Source organism: Ochotona curzoniae, unplaced genomic scaffold, assembly GCF_017591425.1.
Source record: "Ochotona curzoniae isolate NIBS_2020 unplaced genomic scaffold, NIBS_Ocur_1.0 contig_1299, whole genome shotgun sequence".
Classification (NCBI taxonomy): Eukaryota; Metazoa; Chordata; class Mammalia; order Lagomorpha; family Ochotonidae; genus Ochotona; species Ochotona curzoniae.
This window is the reverse complement of record NW_024465034.1, coordinates 23,319-34,919: the sequence shown is the minus strand read 5'-3', so window position 1 is coordinate 34,919 and position 11,601 is coordinate 23,319. Positions and strand designations below refer to the sequence as shown.

General features: G+C 53.0%; 1 pseudogene; it reads right to left on the bottom strand.

Moving 5' to 3' along the window:
• Positions 1-4,346: 4,346 nt before the first annotated feature.
• On the bottom strand, positions 4,347-8,698 carry LOC121171985 (annotated as a pseudogene).
• Positions 8,699-11,601: the final 2,903 nt, after the last annotated feature.

The following is an 11,601-nucleotide window of genomic DNA, read 5'->3' as shown; positions in this document are numbered from 1 at the left end:
GAAAGATAGCAGAGTGTTGCAGGTTGCCATTCAGTGTGGCAGCTGATGCCTTAAAAGTGGAGGGCATCAATTGGGTTGCATCTAGTTTTTATAGCTAACCCCTTGAAGCATTAATAATTTCTTTACCTATCCAAGGCTCCATTTCTTGGTGAATTACTAATGCCATGTAAAGAAATGAGTGATGCACTCTGGGTTGTCACAGTCTTGGCTACCTAGGGAGTAAAATTTTGGCAAAGGCCCAGGTAAATCCTAGGGTGATGAGCTTGGAATATATAGCAGTTTCATTTTGCATCCACAAGTTGGTTATTCAGAGGATAATTTGTACCAACAAAGAATCTTGGTGAAGGTAAAATTGTGGCATTTGAGAACACTTATCAGGTTGTGAGTGTATTTCTGACTGGTTTCATAAGTTATTTCAGGGAATATTTGCTGTGGTGCAACTTTGGTGGCAGAAAGGGTAAAAAAAAATGAGTGAATTTGACTGGTTTAATAAATAGTGCCATTTGTGCTCCATATCTTGGACAAGGGTCATGTTTAAATTTAATTTGATTTTTATTGGAAAGCAGTTATACAAAATAGAGGATAGACAGAGAGGAAGCTTTTTCTGTTTATTGAATCATTCCTGAAGTTACTGCAAAGGCCTGAGCTGTGCTGATCCAAAGCCAGGAGCCCATATCCTGTTCTAGGTCTCCCACATGGGGGCATGTTTCCAAGGCTTTGAGCTGTCCTCAACTGCTTTCCCAGGCCACAGGCAGGGAGTTGAATGGGAAGTGGAGGTCACAGGAATTAGAACTGGAACTTACTTGGGATCCTGGCCCATGCAAGGGGAGGATTTCAACCATTAGGATTTGGGCTTAGGCCTTTGTTAACGTGGACAAAAGAATTGAAAGAGTTGACACCCACTGTTCACTAATATTCACATGCACCTTGAGATTGAGCCTTGATCCTGAGTCTTCTACTAATTGCAGATGATGAAATAATTGAATTGTGTGTGATTAGTTTTTCGTAGTAAATTTGTATTAAACAAACATAGCACATCAGGTGTTAAAATCACAGAGGCCACAGCATTCACTTAATCTTAAATGTGTGCTTGCATCAAAGAGGTAAGATGCTGCAGGAAATACTGCAGGCTGTGAGGAATTTCCATATCCACACTGGCACATTTCTGGCTGCTTAGGATTCCCTCCATCAGTGCAGTGAGCCCCCCTGGGCACTGTGTCCTCAGTGAGAGTGATCCCCAAGGCCTGGGAACGTGGGGAAGCTGCTGAGTGTGGGTCTCCCTGTGAAGTGTAAGCAGGCTGCTTCCCAGAGCTCATTCTCTGTCATGTCCTGGTGCTTTGATTCAGAGTTTGCTCACTTAAGCAGGAATGCTGTGCCCTGATTGGGATGTCACATCTTTGCTCTTTTGCATGGAACCTGAGTTTATTTTAATGGTCTCAGTGAAGGAAAACTAAGTTCTTGACAACTCTATTTCTGCATGCTTTCAGTAAGACTGGAAGCAATACAAACTGCATACCTATCGAGAAAAAATTCCTTGTCAGTTCAGGCCTTGGCCTCTTTGCTCTTCCATCTGCAGAGGTGACTGAATCCTAGCACTGTCTGATGATTGATGTTTGTGATGGCTTAAACTGTATTTTTCAGTAATGTGGTATCACAGTGAATCAAGCTGCTACCTGCATATGGGTTCAAGATGTGGCTGCTTCCTTTGCAGTTCTGTTCCTCACTACGAAATCTGGGAAAGCAGCCTAACATGTCCCCAAATCTTGGGTTCCTGCCCCCCTGTGGGGCACCCAGAAAAAGCTCTAATTTCCTTGCTTTCTTTGGCCCAGAAAGTGCTGTCATATATGGAGTTAACTAGAACATGGATCTCTTTCTTCCTGCCTCCTAATGAATAAATAAACCTTAAAAATATGTTTCTTTTCTTTTTAATTTTTTTGTTTGTTTTATTTGATTATTTTCAACTGAGAGCTACAAAGTAAGCTGCAGAGATCTTCTATCCACTGGCTCTCTACCCTGATGGCTGAAATAACCAGTGCTGGACCAAGCTGAGTCCTGGATCCTAAAGCTTCCTCCAGGTCTTGCATGTGGATGATCAGGGCCCAGGCACTTGGAGATCTTCCACTGCTTTTCCCAGGAGATTCACAGAGAGCTTGGCTGGAAGTGTAACAGTTGATTCCATATGGGATGCTGGTGTTGAATTTGGCAGCTTTACACATTATACCACAATGCTGGCCTTCAATTTAGGGTTTTTTGTTTGTTTGTTTTTTATAGAAGCACTCATTCTTTTTTTTTTTTAATTATTTATTTTCATTACAAAGTCAGAGATATATAGAGAAAAGACAGAGAGGGTGATCTTCCATCTGATGATTCACTCTCAAAGTGAATGTAATGGCTGAAGCCATACCAATTCGAAGCAGGAGCCAGGAGCCTCTTCCAGACCTCCCTTGTGGGTGCAGGTTCCCAAGGCTTTGGTTCATCCTGGACTACCTTCCCAGGCTCCAAGAAGGGAGCTGGAAAAGAAACAGGGCTGCCGGGATGAGATCTGGCACCGATATGGGACCATGGCACATTTAAGGTTAGGACTTTAGCTACTAGGACACTGGGCCGTGGGCCCTGCTTTAGCTTTTGATACTGGTGACAATATTTTTCTTGCTTTTTATTTCTCATATGCTAAGTATGTCAAGTTTTTTCCATATGGGTCAATATTCTTGGGTTAGAGATTGTGGCTAACTTCTGATTGTTTCTATGAAGTATTGTTAAGGTAGAAGGGTTGAGTCTAAGATTTGTTCCATGTGCACTTACTTATTCTGTGTTTCTCTAGGACTTGTTAGATGTTATTGTTTTCTTCATGTAGAGTTAAGTGAGATCTCTGATCACATTGCTAAGTAGCAGTTCCCACTGGCTGGGCACTGATACTGTAGCATTAACTTGTCATGATTACTGCCAGTCGGTGTTACCTTCCCTTGCCGTTCTGTGAGATTTTCTTTCACATAATAAGCTGTTGTATTTAGAATCACTGGAAAGAATCATATGTTCTTCAAACTTGTGTGCGAAAAGCTGCAGTGAACAGCCACTTCTTGTTTTTAAATTACTTTTCTCAGGCCTGGCACAGTGGCTAAAGTCCTTGGCTTGAACGCACCAGGATCCCATATGTTCTCAGGTTCTAATCCTGGCAGTCCCGCTTCCAGTCCAGCTCCCTGCTTGCAGCCTGGGAAAGCAGTTGAGGACAGTCCAAAGTCTTGGGACTCTGCACCTGTGTGGGAGACCTGGAGGAAGTTCCTGGCTCCTGAGTTCACTTTGAAACAATGCAGGCCATTGTGGTCACTTGGGAAGTAAATCACTGGACGGAAGATCTTCCTCTCTGTCTCTCCTAATCTTTCCAATAAAAACCAATAAATCTTTAAAAAAAAGTTTTTCTCCTATTTTTAATATAAGTTATTTCATTTGTACAAGACATAGAGACAGAGGGATCTACAATCTGGTTAACTCCTTAAAGTCTTCAAGATTGTGACAAAGTCAGGTCAAAAATTGGAGCCAGGAACTAAATCCGTGTCCATGACAGCAGGTGCAATGACTCACGTACTTGAGAAATTCCCTGCCTGCTTCCAGGGAGTGCGTTAGCAGCGAGATGGAATTTGTTGTGGAGCGATAACACAAACACGGACAGTCCAGTGTAGGGTGAGCGTCTCCTAAGCAGTTTCTCATCCACTCTATTAGATGCCCACATCTCCTCATTTTATTTTATTTTTTATTTTTTTTCAGTTTTTTTCAAAGGATCGGCTTTTAATTTACAAGCGTTCTAAATGTACAGGATTTTCCTTTCAAAAAATCGTTATACACTATAAATACAGTACAATAATTATCTTGCACAACTAGTTCTGTCTCTGGGATTTTAAAACGTGGCGTGGGAGGTTGAAGGCAGAGGAAGACTGTGAAGCCGTGCAGGTGTGGGTATGTGTTGGGGGCCGGGGAGTACTCCAGTTTCTGGTGGCTGTACTCGGATCCCAGCATAGGGGTGAGGGGCAGCTGTGCGCGTCGCAGGGAGGACACAGGGGGAAGTTGGGGGACCCTGCTCGATCCCCACCAACCTCTGGTTTCCTCTAGGGCTGCTGTGTGGTCAGGGCTGACCCTCCCTGCTGTGGGTGCCCTCCTGCTGGCCCCGTGCAAGTGTGAGCTGTGGTGGGCATGGACACGTGGGCTGCGAGGAGGGAGGGAAGGAGGGGCCATCACCCTCTGTCCCCCTCCCCAGGCACGCGCCCCACTCCTGCATATCCGCCAGATGGCCCTGGATGACTGCAATAACTCAGTCACTGGATGGGCTGTCCCGGCCTCCCGCTGTTATCTGTTCAATGTCCTGGTGGACCAGGCCACCTTTGAAACTGGAGGATGGGTAGGCGTCGGGTCGGTGCAGGGGTGCATGGAGGCAGCAGGTGCTTGCGCACCGTGTGGCCAGCCCCCGGCACCTGCTGCAGGTTCAGGATGCTGTCGATGGCACTTTGCAAGTGCTCCTTGAGAGTGTCTTCTTGCGGACTGTCACTCGAGAAGCTGGCCTGGTCCATGTCTGCGGACTGGGACTTGTGCCACTTAGCGGGTGGCATTGTGGGGGCCTCCCAGCCGGCATCCCCACCCTGGGCATGGGCAGCTGCGTGGTTGGGCTCAGGCGGCGGGGCGGTGCCCTTAAGTAGCTGCTGCTACAGCTCGTCCTCCACGGCCGCCAGCTCATGGATGAGGCCGCTTTTGGCCTTGTCCACCTTGGCGGGCAGGGGCGTGGCGCGGTGGCCGCATGCTCCGGGTAGCTCTTGCATAGTGGCAGGCGTGGCCCAGTTGGCGCGGGCCTGTGGAGCTTGTGAGTGGCGGGTAGCACAGTGGTGGCTTGTTGTCCACGATGCTGTTCATCTGGCCGGCCTGGGGTGGTGGCGGGGGTGGGCGCTGCGGGGGTGCTGCGTTATGGGGCACAAGGGACGGCTGGTGCACGGGGTCCAGCGCCTTGTTGTGCACCACCTTGATGAGCCTGCCCTTCTGTCTGATCTTGAGCTTGAGACCAATGCGGCTCCACGCCTCCTAGGTCTTGATGGGTGGGCAGTTGCGGAAGCGCATGGGGCTATCCTCATTGGCGTCCAGGGAGGAGGCAGTGGACGACAAGGAGGAGGACAGGGAGGAGGACGCCTGTGCCCAGGTCACAGACAGAGATCCACCAGCCCTGCCATGCCATATCACAAGCTTGGTGAGCAGGTGTGACGGCGGTGGGGCAGAGGCGGTGGAGGAGGACGTCCCAGATCCGTGGCTGGACAGCCGATGCCCATCGGAAGAGGCGGGGAGCGGGAGGCCGAGAGCGTGAGGCCGAGAGCGTGAGGAAGACACGTACTCATTGGGTTTCTCCTTTGCCAGCTGTTTATCCAAGACAGGGGTGGTGTTTTCCTCCTGAATGAACGTTCGGTCAATCATGAGCATCTTCGCTGAGGGGTGAGACTCCTCCAGGGGCAAGAGTCGGTACTTAATGAGCATGGCCTGGGTGCGTTTCAGTAGCTGGGTGGAGACTGCCTCAACTTCCTCATCCACCTTGTGGTAGTTGCTGGGGGAGGAGAGGGCGCCCTGGTACACGTGGTAGGGCAGCAGGCGCTGCAGGGAGGGGAGGCGGTCTTACAGTCGGGGTGCAGCATGGAGCCTTGGTGTTTGTGCAAATGCTCCAGGAAACAGGCCTCCTTGCTGGGTTGCAGTGTAGGGGCCTTCTTCAGCTGCAGTTAAGGTACAGGGTCCTTGGTCACACTCAGGGCTGGGATGCTGCAGGCAAAAGCTTTGCTTTTGGCGGGGAGCAGAGGAGGGAGGCCTGTGTTGGCCATGGGTGCAGGGGCAAGGGCATGGCTCGGGGCGGTGGGGGTTCTGGAAGGGGCCTGGCCGCTGACCAGCATTAAGGTCGTGGGGCTGGCCAGGGCCTGTGGGGTGGCAGCAGAGCCCCCCCCCCCCCGCCTTGTGCTGGAGGAGGATTCCAGAAGAAACCTGGTGGAATCTCTCCAGCAGGGCGTTTGGCTGGGGCTTCCGGCCACCATCTGGAAGGTCCGTGGGGGCGGTGGCAGGGGCACCACAGGCTCGGGGACCAGGGGGAGGTGTGGCGGGGGTGTGGGGGCCTTATGGGGTCCCTGGCCAGCCGGGAACTGAAGCTGGAAATCAGATGGCATGGGGCCAGGCACCCTGGTGGACATCTCAGAGGAAGCTACAGTGGAGGCCGCCGTGGGGTGGGGGTCAGGAGGCAGTGACCCCTCAGCTGGCAGAGGAGGCAGGGGGCCGGGGATGATGGAGGCTGGGGTACTGGCCACCTGGGGGATGCCTAGTGTGTTCTGGATAACAAAAATGCCTGGCAGGGTTGGTGGGGCCTGGGGTGGGGGACAGAGGTGCAGGGTGGGTTCAGAGGAGAGATGGGACAGGCTCTGGGGCTGGGAAAGGTGATGAGAGTGGGGCTGGGAGAGGGGCAGGAGGGCGGCACAGCCGGATGTGGGGAGGGCAGGTAGGGGCTGTCTTCTAGTGGGGCCTGGTGAGCTAGCGAGGGGGTCGAGGAAGGACCTGGGCCCTTCAGTGGAATGGCTTCCAGGATCTGGGGCAGGAACATCTGTGGGGAGTCCTGAGTGAGGATGGCCGTGATAGCTGCGGGCGGTGGCTGCCCAAGGACCATCTTCTCCAGGCTGGATGCCAGGCCTGGGTTGGGCTGTGGGGTGCTGACCTGAGGTGGGGCAGTGGTCTGGAGGGACTTCTGTATCTGAGCCTGCAGGAGGCCCAGTGTGCTTCTGCAGGGGGTGCTGGTGGGGTGAGCTGCATGGTGAGCACACCTCCCTGGTGGTAGTGGTGGAGGAGGCAGCCACCATAGCAGCGGGAAGAGCTGCTTGCTGCACCAGCCCATGGGGATTGGCGGGGGAGGAGTTGAGCATGGCCTTGGCACTGGGAGGCAGGGTGACACCCTGCAGGACTGTGGTGGTGGTGGGGCCCGCAGCTGTAGGCTGGCCTGTGTGGGCAGGCTGCCTGCCGGCAGCAACACAGGCATCTGGAAGAGCGTGGGCTGGCGCACCTGGATGGGCGCAGCGGAGAGGATGTGTGTGGCACTGCTGTGTGCACCCGATGGTGGGACCAGCATAGTGCCCAGGCTCATTTAGTCGCCAAGTTCTGGTTGTGAGGATGGGGTTGGCGATGAGCTGTCTGCTTGCATGAGGGGCCGCAGCAGCCAGGATCTGGCCGTCCACATTGGCTGGCAGGGCGGAGAGTGGTTGTGGGTGCTGGACGATGGAGGCGCCTAGCAGCACAAACTGGTTCTGGGTGTACAGCTTGTGCTGGGCAGGGATGATGATACTGCTGCCCTGGTTCAGCAGGTGCATGCTCATGGGCTTGCTCAGGGCACCCGGAGGCTGCGGTGGCGCCGCCCCAGTTGCAGTGGCCAGTGGCTGCTTGAAGAGGCTGGCCTGCAGGGCAGGCACGAGGAAGCCTGACAGCACCACGTTCTGGCCAGCCTTGCCAGCTGCCATGAAGGTCAGGTACTGTGGTGCCTTGGGCTGTGTTGTAAGTGAGCCTGGCTCACCCTGGATGGTGAGTGTGGCACAGGCGGGTGCAAAGGGCTTAGGCGTCAGTTGGTACAGCTTGGGGGCAGCACCCCTGCTGACTTGGGCTGGATGGGCATGGGCGTACGGTGCAGGATCACATTGGGCGCTGGGACCAGTGGTGCCATGCTGAGGCCTAGAGCCACCTCCAGTGGCTGTGCAGAATCACATTGGGCACTGGGACCAGTGGTGCCATGCCAAGGTCCAGAGCCACCTCCAGTGGCTGTTCTGAATTTGCCCCACTAGTTGTGGCCTGATTGCCCCAGCATTGGCGAATACCAAGTTCCCATTGAGCGTGGTGGCCATGGCAGCTGGGAGGTTCTTCTGGATGACCAGGCCAGCCCCTTGTAGGGAGAAGCCAGCAGAGGCCAGTTTCATGGGGTGGGTGGGTTCAGTGCCATGACAGGCTGGCCGACCACCTAGATGGGTGCCAGGTGGAGTTTGGCCACTGTGGCACCCCCAGGGCTGCCAATGGGCAGGCCCTGGAGGCCCAGAATGGGCTGTAGGGTCACATTGCCCAGGTACATGGGCTGCACACTGAGGGCCTTGTTGACCACATCCTGGGGTTTCACCAGAGCCTGGTGCATCAGCACGGTGGGTGGGCCTGCAGCCCCAGCAGGTCAGAGCTGCCAGGGAAGAGCACCTGGGTCCTGTGGCCATTGCAGTAAAACCCGCAGTCCCGACAGGGTCGGCTCCAGCGTCTGCTGGCTGCAGGATGGGTAGCTGGAAGAGGCCCAGGTCCAGCTCAGCCATGGCCTCGACCTCGAGGGTCTGCTCGGTGATGTGGGCTTCCTGCAGGCTTTGCTGAAGGATGTCCCAGGGCTGTTCGGCACCCCCACTGCCTGCCGCCCCACCTCCGGTGGCTGGCGAGCCCAGGATGTCATCTTCTGGGAAGTCCAAGTGTACGCTGGGGGCCAGCTGCCTGGGCTCTGGGTTCAGATGGTTACTGGAAGCTTCCTGCACGTGCAGCCCGGGCCTTCATAGAAGGCACCCTGGACCTCGCTGGCATTGTCCAGGAGGTCATCACTGTTGAGCTTTTCGAATCCGTGTAGAAAGTCATTGAGGGCCTGGGGGTCACAAATCACGTCCAGTAAGCATCTCCCATCCTCATCATCCATTGCCACTGTGCTACAATCGAATCATGAAGGGAAGGAGGGGGTGTCTGCTCCAGGTCTACACAGGGCCCCCGGCTGTGGAATCTGAGAGTGTCTGTTTGGGGGCTACCCTGATATTTGAGCAGCCTTTGGCGCAGGATCTCCGGGACGGCCCCTCACAGGTTGCAAAGGGAGGTCCCAGACAGAGCCGTGCAGCTGAGCCGGTCAGCGCACTGCCTGATCACATGGCAGCCGCAAGGATATGTCTCTCATATATATTTTTTTTCACAATCTTTGCATGGTTAATTAGGGCATACAGGTTCAAAGGCTACAGGAAAGTGGGGAAGACTATTATTTCCATGTTCTCTTTTTTTCTGTATCTGGGGTAAAGAGGGGGATAAAGGGAGAAGCCCCATCAGCCTCCTACCCATCCTGGTCTTCAACACTGAGCATGCTCCAAGGGTCCTGCTCAAGTGGTTTTGACAGTTCAACAGTTATGAATTGCTGCCAATCAAGCCGTTCATTTTTATTTTTTAAAATATTTATTTCTTTTTTATTATTTTATTTTTTTGTTGGAAAGCCGGTTATACAGAGAGGAAGAGAGACAAAGAGGAAGATCTTCTGTGAAATGATTCACTCCCTAAGTGACCGCAATGGCCGGTACTGCACCAATCTGATGCGGGGAGCCAGGAGCTCTTCCAGGTCTCCCACATGGGTGCAGGGTCCCAATGCTTTGGGCAGTCCTTGACTGCTTTCCCAGGCTACAAGCAGGGAGCTGGATGGGAAGTGGGCTACCTGGATTACAACCGGTGACCATATGGGATCCCAGAGTGCTCAAGGTGAGGACCTTACCTGCTGTGCCATGGCGCCACACCCCAATCTCTCCATTCTAAGCACAATGAAGTCACTGCAGGATCCACTGATTGACATAGTCCATCTTAGCATCTCCATTTGCCCAATCTTTCACTGCCAACATATGGCTGGGGTAGCTGATTGATTCAATTTGCCCTCTGTTGTGCTGCAAGGTATCCTCTGCAGGTTCCCATAGACTGCCATATCCTCCATGTGTACCTGGTTGTGCTCTCCACTGCTCCGTCTGAGCCACTGAGGAGGCTAGGCTCTGGCACTTGCACTCCAGGGCGTACCATGGAACCTGCACTTCTCTTCATGTGTAGGGTTCTGAGTCTGGCAGTTTGATTGGTGAAATCCCCAAAGAAACTTTGAGGTAATTCTGGACTAGATTCTTGTGTGTACTTGCAAGTACAGGGCTGGATACAGTCCATTGGCCCAATCAGCTGGTGGTTACAATTGCTAGTGTGGTTGTGTTTCCAGCCCTGGCACCAATGGGTGTTACAATCCAGCCTGATTCTGCCCAACACACACTTGACTCTCAGATAAAGCAGTGGGGGCTGCAGACAAGTTAGAGCCCCCCTCAATAACCCCCATCAGGCCCATCCACTGCCCTAGTTCCCATGCTTGCCAGTATGTGCAGCAGATTAGTTCAGTCTGTCCCACATCCAGTTCAGCTGTCATACATGCAAATGAACATTAAAGCCTAGTTTAGCCCAACCAGCTCCACTATCCAGCCCACACATATGGTGGTGGGTGCCGTTCTGTCTAGCCACTCCTGCCCCAGTGCTGGTTTTCATGCTTTCCAGTGGGAGTGGCAATCCAAGAGGGAGTAGGTGCCATTATTTCCCTCCTAAATCATTCCCACTCTGCAGGTGGTTCTGTAGTTTAAATTGACAGATTAGCCACCAGTGCCAGAATCTGCTATCTGATGCTGTTGTAAAGCCCTACCAACCCTCACCCTCTGCTTTATGTTTGCCCCATTAGGGACAGTCAATCAAGCCAGGATCTTCCCTGATCTGGCTCGCATGAGGCCCGCAGGTGTTATAGCCCTGCCTGGTATCAACTCATGCTGTCCAGTAAGTGAGATGTTGCAGCAGGGGGACCCTCTACCTTCCTCCTACCAGCTTTACCCCCTCCATCCTTTGTTCCTACTAGTGCTGTGGCCCAGTCAGGCATGGCCCTCCTCACCACGGTGTTTGCTAGTATGTGTTGTTGCCTGCCCGGCCCGGCCCACCATCAATTCTAGCTGTAAGGTGTACTGATATGTGTTGTGACCATAACTGGTTCGACCCACACTGTTCTGTTGCTCAGATTCATCAGCAGTGATGTGAGCTGGTTCAGCCTGGTCCACACCTGACCTGTGCCAAATGTGTGCTGATGGGTGCTTTTCCCTGGTGTGGTATGGGCTGTTCCTTTTGTGCTTATAGTGCTTACCTGCAGGGTTTTGTCCTGACAGAGGAGTTGCCCAGGCTTCTCCTTCAGAACCTCTCCCAATGCCAGATTTTGCATATACTGGTGGGTCCATGAGCCAGTCCTACTCAGTCCACCTCCTGTCCTAGCAGGAACAGTGGTCTTTCCTGACTGGCCTTCAACCCATTCTGGTTCTTATTGTTGGATGTTTCAGCGTAGCTAAGGCTCATCCATATGCAAAAACAGGTCACACATGGCTCAGTTGTGGTTGAGACCAAGCTGAGTCCATCCCACAGCTACCCTGGTCCTCCAGAACATCAGATGGTGTTTGGAGTTTGGCCTGGCTTTGTGCATCTAGTCCGAGTCCACACTTGTGCCAAGGGAGACTGTAGCTGTATCCAGATCAGAACACAGCATTCACTTCAGCCCCTGTGCTCCTCAGTGGAAACCTCAACTCAGCTAGGGTGTCCCATTTGCTCCCTGTTCCAAGTCATAAATTGTGTGCATGCCAGTGGTTCCTCTGACTCGACTTGGCATAACCTCTCACCTGTCTTGGCCTTTGCCTTTGATGCTGTGGCCTAGCATCCCTGGCTCATGCAGACCCAGAGGGTGTAAGAGCCTAGCTCAGCATGACTTGTGCTCTATCCTGATTTCTATTTTTGCTT